Source organism: Agelaius tricolor, unplaced genomic scaffold (assembly GCF_023055355.1).
Source record: "Agelaius tricolor isolate 1412-34295 unplaced genomic scaffold, bAgeTri1.0.p SCAF_29, whole genome shotgun sequence".
Lineage (NCBI taxonomy): Eukaryota > Metazoa > Chordata > Aves > Passeriformes > Icteridae > Agelaius > Agelaius tricolor.
Genome location: NW_027269289.1, coordinates 5,582,656 through 5,604,977, shown reverse-complemented (window position 1 = coordinate 5,604,977; position 22,322 = coordinate 5,582,656). Strand labels below are relative to the sequence as shown.

General features: G+C 46.0%; 1 long non-coding RNA gene across 7 annotated transcripts in view; it reads right to left on the bottom strand.

Moving 5' to 3' along the window:
- LOC139600902 (uncharacterized) overlaps positions 1-22,322 on the bottom strand; it is a 160,483-nt gene that overhangs the window by 54,643 nt on the left and 83,518 nt on the right. For all 7 annotated transcript variants that reach the window (XR_011682703.1, XR_011682706.1, XR_011682704.1 and 4 more), the window contains one exon: positions 18,167-18,292. This is a non-coding gene — a long non-coding RNA (uncharacterized lncRNA). The remainder of the gene's footprint in view (positions 1-18,166; positions 18,293-22,322) is intronic.

The window sequence follows — 22,322 nt, the reverse complement described above, 5'->3', positions numbered from 1 at the left end:
GTTGCTGCCACCAAGCAAGAGGTTTTTGATGAGAGGAACCCTCCTGCAAAGCCCTGAATGCCTCCAGCCATGTCTTTTCCAGCTTTCCTGGATCTCTTCCTCATCCCAACTCCCTCCTGCCTTCAGCTCAGTTGTATCACAACATCTGGGCCAAATTTATTCACTTTGTAATTGATTTCAGTGGTTTCCACCATGGGCTTTTTTAGAGTCCCTCTCCACAGCCATCACTGTGATCAGCATCCAAAAAGGATTTTCTAAGCCAGCACATCACAGCACTCACAGAAACCCTCCCCACGCTCAAGGACTGGGCAGCAAAGCTCAAACTCAACATCTAAACACTCACAAAGTGACCTTTACGAGTTAAAAGCCCCAGCCCTGAGGTTTTTACTCATGCAGAGGATATTTGTCCTCTGTGGAATGTGTGTCAGAGGGCGTGAAAGTGAGAGTGTCTTGAGGTTAGCGATTGTTCAGCCTCATAGTGGATGAATCATATGATAACACCACAGCAACATCCTGCAGGATTGTCAGGAGCCTCTATTCCTCTATTTCTGGCACTGTGTCCCTGCTCTGCCTCATGAGCAAACGTTATTTGTGCTCTGCTACGGAAACCCCAAACCAAACACTGCTGGAGGCTCCTCCTGCAGGCCCAGCCAAAATCCCCAGGGCCTCCCTGGGCCTGCAGACACCCCTGGGTTGTGGGTGCTGTTCACATGGCTGAGATGGATGGATGGGGGGCACCTGGGCTGCTCTGCACGTGTGAGGAGCAAAATTTGTGTTTCCTGGGCCCCACTGAGCTCAGCGGTGAGGGCACAGCTTGAATGCTTGAATGCACAGTTTGGGAAGGATGTTGAGATCCTTGAATGTGTCCAGAGGAGGGAACAAGGCTGGAGAGGGGTTTGGAACACCCTGTGAGGAACCCCTGAGGGAGCTGGGGGTGCTCAGCCTGGAGAAAAGGAGGCTCAGAAAAGGAGACTCAGGAGACTCAGCCTGGCTGAGCCTGCAGACACCCCTGGGTGATGGGGGCTGTTCACGGGGCTGGGATGGATGGATGGGGGGCACCTGAGCTGCTCTGCACATGTGAGGAGCAAAATTTGTGTTTCCTGGGCCCCACTGAGCTCAGTGGGAATAGACTGGGCACTGGAGAGGGCACACCCTGAGTGCTGTGCCCAGCTCTGGGCCCTCAGCTTGGGAAGGACCTTGGGACACTGAGCACATCCAGAGGGGACAGCGAGGCTGAGAGGGGCTGGGAACACAAACCCTGAGAGGAACCCCTGAGGGAGCTGGGGGTGCTCAGCCTGGAGAAAAGGAGACTCAGGGGTGCCCCCATCACTGCACAGCTCCTGAAAGGTGCCTGTGCTCACCTGGGGCTGGGCTCTGTCTCCAGGAACTGACACAACCAGAGCACACAGCCTCGAGCTGCACCAAGGGAAATACAGGGTGGATATTAAGAAGAAGATTTTTCCAGCAAGGGTGATAAAGTTCTGGAATGTTCTGCCCAGGGAGGTGGTGGAGTCCCCATCCCTGGGTGTGTTTAACAAAGCCTGGATGTGGCACTGGGTGCCAGGGTTGAGTTGGGGGGTTGAGGCTGGGCTGGACTCGATGGTCTTGAAGGTCTCATCCAACCTGGTGAATCTGTGAATTCTGTGAATTCTGTGAATTCTGTGAGTCAGGGATCTGGGACAAGGCTTGGGAGGCACAGGGTGCTGAGGGAACAAGCTTAGCAGTGCAGGTCAGATTTATCTTTGCCTGTTTTCCTTCTAGATGACCATAAGAAAATAATTTTGCCTTTCCTCCCTCTTTTTTGCCTCTCCAGAGCCACAATCCACGGCTCTGCTGCTCTTTGAGCTGCACCAGGAGCACACTCAGCTTCCTTTGCCAACCTCAGCACAAACTGAGGATCTTAAAGGTCTTTTCCAGCCCAAACCCCTCCACGATTCCACCTGTGGGAAGCCAAACACAGCGTGGCACAACAAAAGAGATTTTGGGGTTGCAGGAAAAACACCGAGGATCTGAAGCACGAAAATCCAGCTGGGATCCCAGCCTGGAAGTCCAAGCACACATTTCCAACCCCTCAGCACCACAGGTGGGGCTCCAGGGGCACAGACAGGAGATCTGGCTGCTCTGGGGTGCAGACCCAGCTGCTCCATGCATCCCTTCCTTGGGAAAGGTTTGCTGCAGGAACTTTGGGAACAGCCACTCTTAGGGCAGAGGCCCTTCCCGAGGTGGTGGCAGGATTTTGGCCTCGGGTTTGGGACTCTGCTTGCAAAACGTCAACAAATGGAGCTCATATTTCAGCCATAATCCCACAAGATTCCAGGGAACCGTGGTGGGAAAAATCAGGATAATGGTGCAACAACATTTTTGTGGGGAGTAACACCAGGAAAACCTTTAAATCCTGTAAAACTCCATTCAAAAACTTCCAAATAAATGTTTTATCCCTCGTTAGAAATTACTTTTTTGCATTATACTTCTTCAGAGTTTTGACTATAGCTTTACTCTTACTTTTTCATATATTAAAGAAAAATCCAATGTCGATGCAGAACCCTTTTAATCCATCTCTAGTCAATGCATATTGCCTTTAAAAAATAGCTAATATTTTGATGAAATGGCAAATTCTGATCAAATTGATTTTTTAGGAAGAAAAGAGGAAAACCTTCAGAGAAATTCTGGGCCTGTTTCTGAAAATAGCTAAATTTGAAATATTTTGCAAGGATTATCTTCTCTTTAACTCTAAAACTAACAAATTTCTCAAATACCACTAAATGGTGGTGGTTTTACACCCTTTCTATTTTTCCATCTCCACTGCAAACATTTGCAGGGTTTCAAGCACTACTTGCAGTAGGAATTTCCAGGATATTCCCACTAATAAGAAGGAGATTTTTAAAACAATCTAGGGAATTAGCCACACATCTTCCATTAAAACCAAAGCACCCTTGCCTGCTTTACAATCTCATGAGATTAATTTGAAGAAAGTCTATTTAAAATGAGTGTAAAAGTGGGCCAGTATTAAAATGTGGGAGCTGAATCCCTTCTCGGTGCAGTGGGATTGGATGGGAATTTCCACACGTGCAGCACCCAAAAGGTGCTGCTCTGGATTCTGAACAGAATTAAAACAATTAAATTTTAATTGAAATCATTTAATTCCACGTCAAAACAAACACTGAAACCAAAACCAACTCAAAAAAAAAATCAGTTTAAAGTCAAACAAGGCAGTGAGGACGTCAGCAAGGGAAAGCAGAGACGCTTTATGAGGTCATGTTTACTATTTTGGCTTGGAATATTTGGATTATTCGATCCCATTTTTTCTGCTTTCAAATCCCAGACCTTAACCTGGCTCTGACACAACCCCAAAATCCAACGCAGCCCCAAAATCTGACACCACCCCCGTGGCTTCCAACCCCCCCCAGCCGGGCTGAGCATTCCTTGCTCTGAAACGAGGAAAAAAAAAAAATCCTGTCAAATTCAAAAAATATCTCCAGTGCTGCCTCCTCCTCATTTCCTGACTGCAGGCAGAGCGGAAATAGCTACATTTCCTGAGCAGGGCTGTTCTCCAGGGAATGGCAGCCTGTCTGTCTGTCTGTCTGTCTGTCTGCAGCAGCAGGGGCTGGGCTCTGGAGAATCCCTGGATTTCCAGCAGGGGCTGGGATCGTGGCACTGGGGTGCAGGGGACAGCCAGGGTGCTGAGGAGGGAGATGGGAGAACAAAAATGTGTTCAAAAGGGGAAAACAGGGAAAAAAGAGGGAGAAGGAGGAGAGTTCTCACCAGGCAGGTCTGTGTGCAGGGAGAGCAGATGGAACTTTGCAGTCCCCCAGATTTTGTCTGGGTTCTCTGTAGCCTTGGGCTGTGCTCCAGATAAAGGGAATCTGCTTGGTCCTGATCCCTTTGAAGGTGGGGTTTCCATGTCCTTATTCCATATTCTGTATTTAGGGAATCTGTTTGGTCCCAATTCCTTTGGAAGGGGTGCTCCTATATCCTTATTCCATATTCCTATTCTATATTTTATATCCTTATTCCATATTCCTATTCTATATTTTATATCCTTATTCCATATCCCTATTCCATATCCCTATTCTATATTCCCTGTATTTAGGGAATCTGTTTGGTCCCAATTCCTTTATATAAACATTCCTTTGAAAGGGATGTTTATATATCCCTATTCTATGTCCTTATTCCTTATTCCTATTCTATGTCCTTATTCCATATTCTGTATTTAGGGAATCTGTTTGGTCCCAATTCCTTTGGAAGGGGGGCTCCTATATTCCCTATTCTATATTTTATATCCTTATTCTATATCCCTATTCTATATTTTATATCCTTATTCTATATCCCTATTCTATATTTTATATCCTTATTCTATATCCCTATTCTATATTTTATATCCTTATTCTATATCCCTATTCTATATTTTATATCCTTATTCCATATCCCTATTCTGTGTCCTTATTCCATATTCTGTATTTAGGGAATCCGTTTGGTCCCTATTCCTTTGAAAGGGATGTTTATATATCCCTATTCTATATCCTTATTCCAAATCCCTATTCTATGTCCTTATTCTGTATTTAGGGAATCTGTTTGGTCCCAATTCCTTTGGAAGGGGTGCTCCTATATCCTTATTCTATATCCCTATTCTATATTTTATATCCTTATTCCATATTCCTATTCTATGTCCTTATTCCATATTCTGTATTTAGGGAATCTGTTTGGTTCCAATTTCTCTGGAAGAGGTGTTTCTATATCCTTATTCTATATCCCTATTCTATATTTCCTGCATTTAGGGAATCTGTTTGGTCCCCATTCCTTTGGAAGGGATGCTCCTATATCCTTATTCTATATCCCTATTCTATATTTTATATCCTTATTCTATAACCCTATTCTATATTTTATATCCTTATTCTATATTCCTATTCTATATCCCTATTCCATATCCCTATTCTATATTCCCTGTATTTAGGGAATCTGTTTGGTCCCCATTCCTTTGAAAGGGGTGCTCCTATATCCTTATTCTATATTTTATATCCTTATTCTATATTCTATATCCTTATTCTACATCCCCAGTCTGTATGTTATATCCTTATTCTATATCCCCTGTATTTAGGGAATTTATTTAGTCCCAATTCCTTTGAGAGTGTTGTTTCTCCATCCTTATTCTATCTCTCTATTCTATATCCTTATTTTCTATTCCCTGTATTTAGGGAATCCATTTGGTGCCAATTCCTCTGAATGGGGTGATTCTATACCCTTATTTTATATTTTTTTCCATATTCTGTACATAGGGAATCCATTTGATCCCAACTCCTCTGAATGGGCTGTTCATATATCCTTATTCTTATATCCTTAATTTATATTCTTTATGTAGGAAATCTTTCTGGTCCCACTTCTGAAGAGGGTTATAGGTATATTCTATATCTTCATTCAATATTCTGGATATTCCATATATTTATTCCATATCCTGGATATTTCATATCTGGATATAGGTATATTCTATATATTTATTCCATATCCTGGATATTCCATATCTGCATATAGCTATATTCTATATCTTTATTCCATAGTTTGGATATTCCATATCTGAATATAAGTATATTCTATATATTTATTCCATAGTTTGGATATTCCCTATCTGGACATAGCTATATTCTATATATTTATCCCATATCCTGGACATATATATATATATATATATATATATATATATATATATATATCCAAATGGATGTCCATTTTGGCCCTAAAAGTTGATTTTCCCTTCTCAACTCTTTGTTTCGGTGCTTTAAATCCTAAATAAAGAGATTTAGGCAGCTCTGGGGGGAAACCAACCAGCCCTAAAGTGGAGGAAATGATGGACACTACCAGTCTCAACTTGAAATTAGTCAGGAAAAATCTCATTCACGGAGGCAGTTTGAGGAAAAAGAACAAGAAATTACAGGTAAAGGGCTGAACTGCCATTCTAATGAACAAATAATCTCCAAAAATGTGACCTGAGGTCCCCCCATGGCTCTGCCTGCTGGGAAGCTGCCTTGGGCTTGACCCCTGCATCATCTCCCAAAGAGGATCCAGCTGATAAAACTGATAAAAAACAAAGTTTACTTGCTGAAAACATCACCTCAACCTGACCGGGATCAAACCCAATCAATCTGCAGAGCTGCCCCATTTTTCACCCACAAAACATCTTTTCTTTGGTAATTATCAATCACCCTTCTGCAGAAAGGTTCCTCCAATTTTTTTGAACTACTCAATCCTTGGAGAGACAGATGAATTTTAATGATTTAGATTATTAACCTAAAGGTTGATCCAGACTGGGAGGAACAGAATAATTTGTTTAATCATTATTATTATTTATAATTATTTAACATAGGGGAGAAAAATATCACCTTAAATGTCATCATGATGCTTTTTTAATTGCCTCGGATGAAATTCAGAATAATCATTACTCTGTAAACGTATACAGATCTAATTTTAAATACCCCAAGATGCTGGATATTTCTCTGGAAAATGCAGAGGATGCATATTCATTACTGGATAGGGAATTGCAAAACCAGAAAAGAATTGATCAACCAGTTATTGAAAATTAATTCTTTTCCCAATTCACAGCTGGGCTGTCATTTGACATGAGGCAGAAGAAGAAGCTGAGCCAGGTAATTTTTCTTCTTCCCTCATTCCAGAACTTTAGGATGTGCCCTTTAGGAGGAGGGATGATTTGTGGATGCCTAAAAAGGTGCTTTTAATTTGGAATATTTGTACTGTGGAGTTATCTGCACTAAGGATGGTCACCCTGAGGGATGGACAAGGACAACTTCCATCTGTGAGGGACATCAGAGCCCAGCCCCACATGGTAAAACCACAGAAAATACACAAAAATCTGTCATTTCAAAGGAATTGTTGCTGCTTTAGCTTGGTTTGGTGTTTCTTGGGTTTTTTTGGGGGTTCATGCAGATTATTTTTGGAGATGAACAGCATTAAAAAATAATTTGGGGATGGAATAGGGTGCCCAGAGCACTGTGGCTGCCCAGTTTTCCAACACCCCTGGACTTCCAACCCTGCATTTTTCCCTACTCACATTTGATTTTGTAACACCCTCGGACTTCCAACCCTGCATTTCTCCCTGTTCACACTGGATTTTGTAACACCCTTGGACTTCCAACCCTGCATTTCTCCCTGTTCACACTGGATTTTCCAGCACCCTCGGATATTCAGCAGGTAGCCCAGCATTTCCCCTGCTCACACTTGGTTTTTTAACACCCTCAGACTTCCAATTCTGCATTTCCCCTGCTCACACTCGATTTTCCAACACCCTTGGACTTCCAGCAGGTAACCCTGAATTTTCCCTGTTCATACTGGATTTTCCAAAGCCCATTTTCCCTGCTCACGCTCGATTTTCCAGCACCTTTGCACTTCCAGCAGGTAACCCAGCACTGTCCCTGCTCACACTTGATTTTGTAACACACTTGGACTTCCAACTCTGCATTTTTCCTGCTCACACTTGATTTTCCAGCACCCTTGGATTTCCAACCCTCCATTTTCCCCTGCTCACACTTGGTTTTGTAACATCCTTGGATTCCCAACTCTGCATTTCCCCTACTCACATGGGATATTCCAACAACCTTGGACATCCAGCAGGTAACCCAGCATTTCCCCTGCTCACACTCAATTTTCCAAAACCCTTGGACTTCCAACTCTGCATTTCCCCTGCTCACACTGGCTTTTCCAGCACCCGTGGTTTTCCAACCCTCCATTTTCCCCTCACACTTGGTTTTGCAAAGCCCTTGGACTTAAGGCAGCCCAGCATTTCCCCTGCTCACACTCGATTTTCCAAAACCCTTGGACTTCCAACCCAGCATTTCCCCTGCTCACACTGGATTTTCCAGGGCTCATTTCCCCTGCTCACACTGGATTTTCCAGGGCTCATTTCCCCTGCTCACACTGGATTTTCCAGGGCTCATTTCCCCTGCTCACACTGGATTTTCCAGAGCTCATTTCCCCTGCTCACACTGGATTTTCCAGAGCTCATTTCCCCTGCTCACACTGGATTTTCCAGCACCTTTGCACCTCCAGCAGGTAGCCCAGCACTGTCCCTGCTCACACTGGATTTTCCAGAGCTCATTTCCCCTGCTCACACTGGATTTTCCAGGGCTCATTTCCCCTGCTCACACTGGATTTTCCAGGGCTCATTTCCCCTGCTCACACTGGATTTTCCAGAGCTCATTTCCCCTGCTCACACTGGATTTTCCAGAGCTCATTTCCCCTGCTCACACTGGATTTTCCAGCACCTTTGCACTTCCAGCAGGTAGCCCAGCACTGTCCCTGCTCACACTGGATTTTCCAGAGCTCATTTCCCCTGCTCACACTCGATTTTCCAGGGCTCATTTCCCCTGCTCACACTGGATTTTCCAGAGCCCTTTGTCCCCCAGAGCTGGTTTGGGACAGGCCCTGCCCGTTTCCCAGCCCATCCCTGTGCTGGGGACAGGCCCCTGGAGCCTGGGCTGGGGAAACATTTGCATTTTCATTGGCACAGGTACAGCATTCAGGATTCTTTCAGGCCAGGCCAATTAAAACAAGCTGAAAACTGCTGAGTGAAGCAGTTTCAGGCAGGATCTGCTTACATTCCCCCTCAGAGAAAAGCGGGGGGCCCACTTGCTGTAACTCTCTCCCTCTCTGCACAGCGTGGGTTTTGAGCTTTTTTATTTTTCTTTTCCCTTTTTCTTTTTTTTTCCCTTTTTCTTTTTTTTTCCCTTTTCTTTTTTTTCCCCTTTTCTTTTTTTTTTTTTCCTTTTCTTTTCCCCCTTTTTCTTTTTAAGGTGGAATAACTTGTGCCCTTTCCATCTCTTAGAGATGGGTGGCAGGACTTGAGAATGTGGCTTCGTTTTCAAACCAGGCTGTAAAACCAAATCGAGGCATGGGAATTTTGTTTAAAAAAAAAAATAATAAAATAAAATAAAAGGGGAAAAAAATAAAGAAAAAACCACAAACCCCAAAACTGGTTACTCTGCACAGATTAACACACTTTACCTCCTTCACAAACCTTGCATGGTATTTTCTTAAAAAGGAATAAAGCCACATAATTAGCAATCAGTTGAAGCCTAAGGCTTTTCTGCCACCACAGAGACCATTCAATGCCTACTGGCTCTCCCACCACACTCCTGGTACTCTTGGGTTTCATTTTGGACAGCCTCTTTCAAACCTCAGCTGGGTTGTAAATGCAAACTGACAGGTTAAAAGATACCATTTTTATAGCCCTGAGCAAATAAAAGAAAATAAAATTAAAAGCCATCCTACCAGGGCTGCTTTATTTTAGAGTGATAATCCCTGAGAGCTGCAAGAAGGTTGGGGGAATGATGAAGGGTCCCAGGGATGGAGGGATTTCTGCTCCAGAGGGTCAGGATCCTGCATCCACCCCTTTATCCTGGGGAAAAAACCCAGGATTTTTATACCCCTGAGCAAATAAAATAAAAATAAAAAGCCCATCCTACCAGGGCTGTTTTATTTAATAGTGATAATTCTGAAGAGCTGCAAGGTTGGGGGAATGGTGAAGGGTCCCAGGGATGGAGGGAATCTGCTCCAAAGGGTCAGGATTCTGCATCCACCCCTTTATTGGGGGGGAAAAAAACCAGGATTTTTATACCCTTCAGCAAATAGAAGAAAATAAAATTAAAAAGCCCCTCCTACCAGGGCTGCTTTATTTTATAGTGATAATCCTCAAGAGCTGAGAGGTTTGAAGAATGACAAAGAGTCCCAGGGATGGAGGGATATCTGCTCCAGAGGGTCAGGATTCTGCATCCACCCCTTTACCCTGGGGAAAAACCCCAAGATTTTTATACCCCTGAGCAAATTTTTATACCCCTGAGCAAAATAAAAATAAAAAGCCCCTCCTACCAGGGCTGCTTTATTTTATAGTGATAATTCTGAAGAGCTGCAAGAATGCCAAGGAGTCCCAGGGATGGAGGGATATGTGCTCCAAAGGGTCAGGATTCTGCATCCACCCCTTTACCCTGGAAAAATCCCTTTTTTTTTTTTTGATTTTTTGGCAGTGCCAGAGCCCACAGTGGCCACTTCCAACCCCCTGCATGCCAGGACTGCCACAGAGACACCACCTGCAAATGCCCCTGCATCAGTCTGGGGGGAATTTGGGCCAATCCAGCAGAACAAACCAGGCCCAGGGGTTTGCATTTGTTTTCATGGCTCTAAATGAGGCTGTGCCACTGCTGGGCTGGGCTGCATGGAGGGGAGATGAGCCCTGCATGGAAAATTTGGGTCCATTTGGGGTCAAGCTGGGTTTCAGGCAGTGGCAGAAGGCAGTGGGGTCTGAACCCAAATTTCTTTTCACCTTGATGAAGCAGCTCTGGGCTCACACAAATACCAACAGTTCCATCAGTGCCTGAGCACCCAGAGAAACCAGAAATCATAACCAGAGACTAAATCATAACCAGAAACAAACATAACCAGAGACTAAATCATAACCAGAGACTAAATGATAACCAGAAACCAAACATAACCAGAAACTAAATCATAACCAGAGACTAAATGATAACCAGAGATTAAATCATAACCAGAAACTAAATCATAACCAGAGACTAAATCATAAACCTGCCACGTCATCCCTCACCTAATTGTCACCTAATTGATGTTAAGGAGAGGCACAGGAAGAACAAAACAGGGGACAGAGAGGGCTGGAGACAGCAGAAACACCAGATTGGGTCCATTTGGGGTCGAGCTGGGTTTCAGGCAGTGGCAGAAGGCAGAGGGGTCTGAACCCAAGTTTCTTTTCACCTTGATGAAGCAGCACTGGGCTCACACAAATACCAATGGTTCCATCAGTGCCTGAGCAGACAGAGAAACCAGAAATCATAACCAGAGACTAAATCATAACCAGAAACTAAATGATAACCAGAAACCAAATGATAACCAGAAACCAAATGATAACCAGAGACTAAATCATAACCAGAGACTAAATGATAACCAGAAACCAAACATAACCAGAGACTAAATCAGAACCAGAGACTAAATCAGAACCAGAGACTAAATGATAAACCTGGCACGTCATCCCTCACCCAATTGTCACCCAGATGTTAAGGAGAGGCACAGGAGGAACAGAGGAGGGGACAGGGAGGGCTGGAGGCAGCAGAAACACCAGAGTCCTCAGATCATCCCTGACAGGAGCCAATTCTCTCTCTTTGCTTTCAGAGCCCTGCTCTAGGAGCAGGCTGGCCCAAGGGACTGGGAAAGTAGGACACGAGGACTATTCTGGATCAAAATCCTTTTCTTTTTCAAAGGCTCCTGGGTGCCCTCCTCAACGACCTGGAGCAGCTCAGCTGTCACCGGGCACGCAGGTGCCTGCAAAGGCGTTTATTGATCTCACCAGGGCAGCCAGAGCACAGACCCCAGCAATCCCTGAGGCACAGGGAACGTGCCACGAGCATCCTGTGACCCCAGCCCTGCCTGTTCAGAGGGTGGGGTTACTGAGCTCTGAAAGGGTGAGCACATCCCCAAATTATAGAAATAAATAATATCAATATATATATTATATAAAAATTATACATTTATAAAATTATATAAATAAATCGATAAATAGGTAGATAGAAATAAATATAAATTATGTAAAAATAGACTAAAATAAATATATAAAATAAATATAAATTTTATAAATAGATAGAAAAAATATAAATTATATATAGAGATAAATAAATATAAATTAGATAAAAATAGATAAATAAATAGATAGAAATAAATATAAATTATATAAATAAATACATAAAAATAGATAGAAAAATATAAATTATATAAATAAATACATAAAAATAGAAAAATATAAATTATATATATAGATAAATAAATAAATATAAATTAGATAAAAATAGATAAATAAATACATAGAAATAGATAGAAATAAATATAAATTATATAAATAGATAGATCAATAAATAGATAGAAAAAATACAAATTATATAAATAAATAGAAATATATATAAATTATATAAAAATAGATAAATAAATAGATAAAATAAGTAAGTATAAATTAGATAAATAAATAGATAAAAATAGATAGAAATAGATGGAAATTATATAAGTAGATAGATCAATAAATAGATAGAAATAAATACAAATTAAATTAATAAATAAATAGAAATAAGTAGAAATTATATAAATAAATAGATAAATAAATAGATAAAATAAATATAAATTAGATAAATAAATATATAAAAATAAATATAAATTATATAAATAAATAGAGGGCAGTGTGTGACATTCACATGGAGCTTTGATGCTGGAGTGTGAGCAGTTGAAAGGACAGAGCTGATCCCCTCCCCTGGCTGCCCTGCTCCACAGCCCCTCCTCTCACACAACACCTCCCCTCCCTCTCACACACAAGCAGGAATTTCTTTTATCTGTTGGAAATTTTTCCTGCTTTTTTCCCCTCACTGAGGAACCTCCACCTGGATTCACCTGTGCACAGCCAAAATCAAACAGCAGCAAACAAACTGAAACATCCTCTGGGCAGTGATCTCCTCTCCAGGTGAAGGTGAATGGAAATCCAGGTAAAAATGGAAAAAAATACAAAGCAAATCTTTGCAACTGATCTTCCTTGAGGTGGGTCAAGGTTCCGCCTGCCTGGGACACTTTCCATGACATTTGCTAAGGTCATCCCCCAAACTGGGATTCCCTCAGCCATGCTTTTCCTCCTGCTCTTCGAGAGGGAGAAGAAAAGAGGCAAAAACTAAAAGGGAGGATGAGGAAACGCTCACTTGGCCACGTCCTGAGCAATTCCCCAGACGTGCCAATGCCCTGAGCGTGCCCAGGTTTCCTGCTGTCCCCTCAGAGAGGGGATTTTCCACTCCCACCTTTCCTCCTCCTTTATCTCCCTCCCTGCTGGCCCCTGAGCCTGCTGAGCCCAGCAGTGCAGATTAGATGTGAGCAAAGCACAGAGCCCTGACTCCCCCAGACAGCCTGGGGAGATAAAAGCAGCCAAACACTGTCCAGAGACAGCTCCAGCAGCTCCCTCTGGGTGATGCCTGGGACTGGGGACCCTCCAGCAGCTGCCCTGCAAGGCCCAGAGGCAGAACCACTTCTTTCTGCACCCTGTGCTTAAAGAGAAATCGAATTCTCCAGAATATCCAGTGGGAACCTCTCTGAGCATCAAAGAGCTGCTGCTCAGGGGTGCAGAGGAGCAGCCAGTGCCAGCCTGCAGTGTGGGAACCCAGAACATCCCTCTGGCTGTCCAGAATGGCCAGGACCCTGCCAGGGAGCTCAGAGACCCTGGCACGGAACTCAAAATGCCCCTGTGGGTTTGATTATGAGCAAATTACCAACCTTAGATGAAGATCAGCAAGCCACAACAGTTTGGGTAGAATAATAGTGAAGTTATCACAGGGTGGAAAAGTAGATTTGGGGGTTTCTGGTATGGGGGTTCAGGAGGCAAGATGGAAGGATGGACATGCCCAGTTCGTTTCTCCTTCTTCTTCTTCTTGGCCTCCATCTTCTGCTGTGATGGTGGCACTTTGGGATTGGTCTAGAGTAGAAGCTCAGTGTCTAACATGGGTGAAATCCTGGGTGTGGGAACCCAGCACATCCCTCTGGCTGTCCAGGATGGCCAGAACCCCTGCCAGGGGCCACAGACACCCTGGCACAGAGCCCAGAATGCCCCTGTGGGTTTGATTATGACCCATGGAGCAAGTTACCAACCTTAGATGAAGATCAGCAGGCCATGATAGTTTAGGTAGAATAATAGTGAAGTTATCATGGGGTGGAAAAATAGATTTTGGGGTTTTTAGAATGGAGGTTCAGGGGGCAAGATGGAGGGAACTGGGTGTGTCCAGCCTTTCTCCTTCTTCTGCTTGGCCTCCATCTTCTGCTGTGCTGGTGGCACTTTGGGACTGGTTTAGAGTAGAAGCTCAGTGTCTAACACAGGTGATGGGTGTTGGGAAGTAATTGTAAACATTGTACAGGTAGTTTTTAGTACAAAGACATAACCCTGCCCTGGGGCAGGCAGAGTGCCTGGAACTGTCCTGCTGGATGGACCTGGCAGGGCAGGAGAAAATTTTTTATAGATAAGGAACAATGAACAACCTTGAGACTGAGAAATGAAGAGCCCTGACTCCTTCATCAAGCACCAGGCTGGGAAAAAGAGACTTTGAACATTCTTGGGGTTGCAGTGACCCAAAAGACCCCAAGACTGCAGGAGCACAGCTCTGCTGAAATGTCCCACACCCCTGCTTGTCCCTCCAGTGAGCCAACAGCACAGGGTGGCTCTGATCAGGGGAAACAGCTCCAAAATCTGTCCCCAAGAGCTGAGGCCCAGCACAGCTGTCCCCTCTCCCCTGAGGGGTGCCCCATTCCCATTTCACACCCCTGGATAGGAGCTGTCCCTGCTTTAGGGTGTGTTTGTAGGGCACAGGTCAGCCCTGCAGCCCCATATCCCATTTTTATGCTCTTCATGCCCTGGAGATGCTGGATTGTCCTTCAGTGAAGCCCAGAATGGTTTGGGCTGGAGAGAAAATGAAATATCTTTTCCTTCCACTGTGACAGTGTTCACAGGGGTCTGAGGATGAGGGAAGAGACGAGGATCTGACTCCATGTTTCAGAAGGCTTGATTTATTATTTTATGATATATTATATTAAAACTAGACTAAAAGAATAGAAGAAAGGATTTCATCAGAAGGCTGGCTAAGAATAGAAGAAGAAGGAATGATAACAAAGGTTTGTGGCTCAGACAGAGAGTCCGAGCCAGCTGGGCTGTGATTGGCCATTAATCAGAAACAACCACATGAGACCAATCCCAGATGCACCTGTTGCATTCCACAGCAGCAGATAACCATTGTTTGCATTTTGTTCCTGAGGCCTCTCAGCTTCTCAGGAGGAACAATCCTAAGGGAAGGAATTTTCATAAAAGATGTCTGTGACATTCCACACCTTCCACCCCTCCCTGGTGCCACAGCAGCACCAGCATCCCCAGTGGCACTGGCAGGGACACGCTGGGCAGTGGGCAGGGGCTCCTCCAGAGCTGGAGCTGTCACATTTATCTCAGACTCCTCCAGAGCTGCTTGGAGCCACCAGGCAGAGCACACAAAGGGACTATTCAGGGCAGCCCAGCCCCAGAAACAAAGCAGATGCTCGGGGCAAGTTTGCAAAGAAGGCACAGAAGGTTGGCAGAGCTCCTCTCCCAAATCAGGGCCCATCTCCAGGCAGCACCAGGAGCAGCCCCATGGCTCTGTCTGAGGAAGGGCAGCCAGGGGGACAGAGCCTGGCAGGGAGCAGGGCTGCAGAACTGAACCAAAGCTCAGAGGCAAGCAGAGCTTTTAAACTCCTCCACCAAGTTTGGCTGCTCAGGTCTTTTGGGCATTTCTTTTTTATTTTTTTTTCCCCTCACTGTTTTGGCAAATTAAGGAGTGGAATGGAAAAGCAAAGCCTCCCATCTGACCTGCTGGGAGCTTTGCTCTTTGTGAAACACCCGAGGGGTCAAGGTGCAGGGAATGTGTACCAGAGGTGAGGTTTCAGAGGCTGCAGGGTGGCACTGAGAGATTTTGAAGCTCTCCTAAAAGAGGATGCAATAAATCAGGTCTGAAACCAGGGACTGGTCCAAGCAAGGTCAGTTTTTTATCTGGAAAGGAAAGATTCAAATGCTTCAAGTCAGGGGAAAAAAAACCAAAACAAAACAAAACAAAAAAAACACAGAAAAAAACCCAAAAAACAATCAAACACACACAAAAAAAAAACCCCCAAAAAAACCCAAAACCAGTTTGAAATGAACTTCCTACTTATTTAAAGACCAATCCAAACTGCTTTTTTGCTGGTATTTCAGGAATGAGCCCGACCAAAGGCACCTGGTCTGGTTTTACAGACTGAACCACTTTTGGAAAGGAGTCAGAAGGGATTTGGACAAAAACAACGGAGGCCCAGACACAGAGGCTGCCCTGGGAGAGCGTCCCAGCTGTCTGCTCAGCCTCAAACCTCTCATCATGAGCGTGCAGGGGAGGCAGGGGGACCTGTCAGGGGTGGCTCAGCTCCGAGCTCGGGGCCAGCAGGGGAAATCCTGGTTTTCCTGGCTCCAGGGAGCCTGCAGACCCTGAGCAGGCAGGACAGGGGGATTGTGAGCAGCAAAGGTGGATGCTGGAACTCAGGAGAGCAGCTTGGTGGGGCCTGGATTGCCAAAGCACCTGCTGGTGGTGTTTGCAGAGGTGCCCAGCATAAAGCAGCCCTGCCCTCACCACCAGGCTGGCCCTGCCCCTTCCCAGCCCTGCCATGCCATGAATCACGGGGTGGTTTTGGTAAAACCCATCCAGTGCCACCCCTGGGACACCTTCCACCATCCCAGGGCGCCCCAAGGCCCATCCAGCCTGGCCTTGGGCACTGCCAGGATCCAGGGGCGGCCCCAGCTTCTCTGGGCAACCTCTACCAGGGCCTGCCCACCCTCTGATCACCTTCTTATCTCCTCTAAATCTCTCCTCTTGTAGTTTAAAGCCGAACAACATTTATCTCTAAGACCAGCAGCATCTCCAGCTGAGCCCAGCCCACCCACTCTGGAGCTTTGTGCATTCCCCTGCAGTGAATTCACCCAGGCCCAAGCCCCTCACCACCAGACTGGCACTGCCCCCTCCCAGCCCTGCCATGCCACAGGGATCCAGCACTGTCTCAAACAAAACAAATCCTGGAAGGAAACCTGTGAGAAATGCTCCCCAAATCCTCCCCCCTGCTCACAGAGGATCCAGCAGGGTTTGGGAGCTGCCAGACTGCAGGATCAGTTCTGAGGCCTGGCTTCTCAGGGCTGTCCTTCATTGAATCCCAGCATGGTTTGGGTTGGAAGGGACCTTAAAGCCCATCCAGTGCCACCCCTGGGACACTTTTCACCATTCCAGGGTGCTCCAAGCCCTGTCCAGCCTGGCCTTGGGCACTGCCAGGATCCAGGGGCAGCCCCAGCTTCTCTGGGCACCCTGTGCCAGGGTCTCCCCACCCTCTGATCACCTTCTTATCTCATCTCAATCTCTGCTCCTGTAGTTAAAAACTGAACAACATTTAGCTCTGGGATCAGCAGCATCTCCAGCTCAGCCCTTTTGTGCATTCCCCTGCAGTGAATTCACCCAGGCTCAAGCACAGGGAGCTCTGATCTCCACACAGGGGGCTCCTGTTGCTGCCACGGAGCGGGAAAATGCCAAACATGGCTCATACCAATCCCACCTCTCACTAATCTGTTTTGTCAGCTCATCAGAATCTTGAAAGCAACCTTTAAGTGCTGGGAGGCATCCTGCTTTCTAATTAGGCTCAGTCAGATTTTGTGGTTCAGTCAAGCCAACCTGGCTCGCTGCTGCAGCTCCAAACATGTGCACTTGAAATCAGTTTTTCCACTCAGAAAAAAAGATAAGGCCCCCAGTTTCCTCCCCTCAGATAAGCTGAAGGAGAAAGGAGCATGAAGTCATGTCCCTGCCACCCCAAATCTGTGTGGCTCTGTGTCCCATCTCCACAGCCCCAGCTGAGCTTTGCTGGCACCCAAGGCCGGAAATCGAAGCACAGGATACTCCAAGGGTGGAGAATAAAAGAATCCAGGGGTTTCTGAGCCATCAGAAAAGGTTTGATAAGCTACTGTTCACTGCCACTGTTATTTGTGCTTTCAGGAGTGTCACGGTGTTCTCAGCACTCTGCAAACAACAAGCCAGAGCTCACAGACCTTTCCAACCAACTACAAAATGCAAAAAAAAGCACAAGATTCAAAACTGAATTTTGTTCAAAATTCAAAACTGAATTTTGTAATGTTCTCAGCACTCTGCAAACAACAAGCCAGAGCTCACAGACCTTTCCAACCAACTACAAAATGCAAAAAAAAGCACAAGATTCAAAACTGAATTTTGTTCAAAATTCAAAACTGAATTTTGTAATGTTCTCAGCACTCTGCAAACAACAAGCCAGAGCTCACAGACCTTTCCAACCAACTACAAAATGCAAAAAAAGCACAAAATTCAAAACTGACTCACTCTGCCTGATTATAAAGCACTTCCTGAAGCTTTCCACCAGCCATTTGCTTCCTATAAGAAAAAAAAAATGATCTAATCCAATTTATTGAATCATTTCAGCCTTGCAACTCTGTAACTCCTGATACCAGGGCATTTCCATTTTGATCACCCCTAAAACCACCTGCAGAGCCTGAGGGATCAGGGATGCTCCTCAGAGCTCAGAAGGCACTGACCTGGTGCAGAGGTGACTCACAGGACTCCTGTTCCCTTGGAATTCAGCTTGAACCTTGGTAATCCCTCCCTGGCAATCCCTCCTTGGCCGTGGCATTCCCTTCTCACCCAGCTGCCAAAAAGGAGATCTGAAATGAAAATAATTAACATCAATCACTCATGGTTTTGTTGTTTGGTTGGTTTTTTTTGCCCTGCTTAGCATCCAAACCCATATCTTAGATAAACAAACAGCCCAAAGAGTTTGGCCCCAGCCAAAACCTGGCTCTGAACAAATCTGGGTGAGATCCTCATGGCTGGGCTGTGTCAGATGGAATTCTGTGAATTCATTCCCCTCAGCTGTGCTCATTATTCAGTCCCCAAACCCAGACAGCTCCCATGGACATGCCCTGAGGCTTGGACACATCTCACTTACCTTCAGGGACTGCCTGAGGAAGCTGAAGGTGAGGGGTGTCCCCAAGGCACTGCCACAATGGCACAGGGGCTCCTCTGGGGCTGCCTCTCTCAGCATTAGCCACAGTGCCTGAGGGCAAGGCAAACCAACTGCTGGGAGCCAGCCAGAGCCTCAGACCCAGCTTTTCCCTGGGTCTTTTCCCTTTTCCCAGCAGCATCCTGGCTGCTCCTGGCTCCCACCCCAGAGAGCAGCACCTGGGGAAGGCCCAGCCCTGCCCAGCTGAGAGGGCTCAGCTCACCCACCCTCACACAGCCCAGGAGACACCAGGGAACTGCTGTCCATGTGGGGCTCAAGGGCAATTCAGCACTGAAATCCAGCAGGGAGAGAGCTGCAGAGCTCTGCCTTGCCTTTGCAGCTCTAATTTTGCTGAAAAGGGATTAATTAATGGCTGGTGGGCAAGGCCACAGTGCCTCCCTGGCAGCTCTGCTGTCACTATGGAGATCCTGCATGCCAGGCCTGGTGCCACACGTTGTCCTGGCAGGAGGATGCCCACGCCCAGCCAGGATCCCACATCCCCTCCTGTGGGAATCCAGGAAATCAGAGGGGTTTGGGAAAGCTGCAAAGGGCCTCAGAGACAGCAGAGCTGTGAGTAGAGCCATGCAGCAGCCGTGAGATTGGGCAGCAGAAAAATTGTGTCAGAAATAGAAAAGTAAGGACAAATAGAACAATGGTCTGTGTATTAATGCTTGTCTAGAATAACTCCTTAAGCTACAGAAAAGTTTATCTGGTGAAACATTATGAAGTTTTAAGTTTAATTACGAAGAGTTGTGCATTGTCTTTTAAGGCTCTCAAGCAGGTATTGTATTCAAAATAAACAAACATTGTTTTAACCAAAGGTACCTGTGCTTATAGCTTATAGAACCATTGTCAATGTGCTTTTGCTTGGTGTGATCGGTCAAAAAAAGTGGTAAAGTGAGTTGTAACATGAAGTTCTTGGTCTGCTGCCTGGGATGTGAGCTGCTGGCATCTTCCCATTGTCACAACCATGGAATGAGGCAGATGCTGGGAAATAAAACAGCTCAAAACACCTTCCCCAGCAGTCCTGTCCTGTCCTGTCTGTGATTTGTACACAGATTGGTCAGCTGAAAAATTATCTAAGAAGTAGAAAGTGAGGACAAATAAAACAATGGTCTGTGTATTAACACTTGTCTAGAATAACTCCTTAAGCTGTAGAAAAGTACATCTGGTGAGATGTTAGGAAGTTTTAATAATGGAGCTCTGTGCACGGTGTTTGAAGGCTCACAAGCAGATATTTTATTTGAAATAAGCAGGCATTGTTTAACCAAAGGTACCTGTGCTTATGGTGATTGGATAGCACTACTGTCAATGTGCTTTTGCTTGGTGTGATTGGTCAAAAACTCATAAAGGGAGTTGTAACATGAAGTTCTTGGTCTGCTGGCTGGGATGTGAGCTGGTGGCATCTTCCCATTGTCACAACCATGGAATGAGGCAGATGCTGGAAAATCAAACAGCTCAAGGCACATTCCCAGCAGTCCTGTCCTGTCTGTGGTTTGTGCACAGCCCCTGGCTGGTGACACCCCTGAGCTGTGGGAGCTCTGCTGGAGCTGCTCCAGGGTTCCCCGGTGCCAGGGGAGCAGAGAGCTCCATCCTGGCCTGCAGATGGTTCCCCCTCTCCCTTGGAGGGGCTGAATGACTTTTCAAACCTTTGATTCCTGATGTATTCACTCCAGGAGACACAAAAGTACAAAATCTCAGCATGGAGTGACTCCCTCACTTGCTTTATTATTTTGTTGGGTTTTTCTTTTTCCTTCTCACACCCCCCCACCCCTTGTCTTTCCTTTTCTTCTCTCCCTGGACAGTTTTATAATTTTGGCCTGTGGCCAGAAAGTCTGTCCTGATTAGCCTGGGCTGGCTGTGAAACACCTGCAGCCCATTAGAGCAGGAGGAGGGGAAAAAAAAAATAAAAATCCCTTGTCATAGGTGAAGTAATGGCCACTTCTCCCTTTGTTTTAACACTAAAAGGACAGTCAGGAGGAGAAGCAAACAAACCCAAGGCTTTAACCCCCTCACCTGCCACTGGCTGCTCTCGGGGTCATTTTTGCCTGGTAAGTGACTCCAGTAATTTGTTGTCACTTCACCCCAGTGAGATTTACAGGTTATTAAACACGATGTGCGCTTGCTGCACTTGAACAGTGCCCCCTGCACCTTATTTTATGTCTTTGTGAGGAGCTCACCAGGCACAAGGAGGAATAAAATCCCCTCTGGGCAGGTTACAGCTGCATTGGCTCCTTGAAATGCCTCCAGTGTCCCAGCTGGTCCTGGCTGCCACCACTGCCAGGGCCAGCAGGGTGGCAAAGGGCTCAGGAGGGGACAGGCATGAGTCCCAAGGCCCCAGAAATGTGACCAGGGCACAGCAGAGTGGCACTCAAGGTAGCACTGAAGCTCCTGGCTCTGGCACAGCACAACATTTTTTATTATAAACACAGAAATTGCCAGGATCTGGGTACAGGGTGACACTGGGGACAGTCAGAGGCAGCAATTCTGAGCTCAGCTCAAAGCCCAGCTCATTGTACCCCTGCAGGACTCTCCACCTGGAGAGGAGCCCCACTTCTGACCCCAAAACCCCTTCCTAAGATGTGTTTGTACACCAGGATTCCTCCAAAGAAGGGCTTGGTGCCTGCTGAGATGAGGCAGCAAAGAGATCAAAACATCCCTCAGAGCCCTCCTGAACAGCAGGGCCACGGCCAAAACACACCTGGGATGGAGGGAACACCACAGTGAGACCTGAAAACACACCTGGGATGGAGGAAAGGCCACAGGGAGACCTGAAAACACACCTGGGATAGAGGGAACACCACAGTGAGACCTGAAAACACACTTGGGATGGAGGGAATGCCACAGGGAGACCTCAAAATAGACCTGGGATGGAGGGAAGGTCACAGTGAGACCTCAAAATAGATCTGGGATGGAAGGAACACCACAGGGAGACCTGAAAACACACCTGGGACGGAGGAAAGGTCACAGTGAGACCTCAGAACACACCTGGGATGGAGGGAAGGTCACAGTGAGACCTCAAAATAGACCCGGGCTGAAGGAAAGGCCACAGGGAGACCTGAAAACACAGCTGGGGTGAAGGAAAGGCCACAGTGAAACCTCAGAACACACTGGGCTGAAGGGAACACCACAATGAGACCTCAAAATAGACCTGGGATGAAGGGAAGGACACAGTTACACCTCATAATAGACCTGGGATGAGGGGAACACCACAGTGAGAGCTGAAAACACACCTGGGATGGAGGAAAGGCCACAGGGAGAGCTGAAAACACACCTGGGATGGAGGGAAGGCACAGTGAGACCTGAAAACACACCTGGGGTGAAGGAAAGGCCACAGTGAGACCTCAGAACACACTGGGAAGGAGGGAACACCACAGTGAGACCTCAGAAACACACCTGGGATGGAGGAAAGGCACAGTGAGAGCTGAAAATGCAGCTGGGATGGAGGGAACACCACAGTGAGACCTCAAAATAGACCTGGCATGAAGGGAAGGCCACAGTTACACCTCATAATAGACCTGGGATGAGGGGAACACCACAGTGAGAGCTGAAAACACACCTGGGATGGAGGGAACACAACGGTGAAACCTCAAAACACACCTGGGATGAAGGAAAGGCCACAGTGAGAGCTGAAAACACACCTGGGATGGAGGAAAGGCCACAGTGAGAGCTGAAAACACAGCTGGGATGAA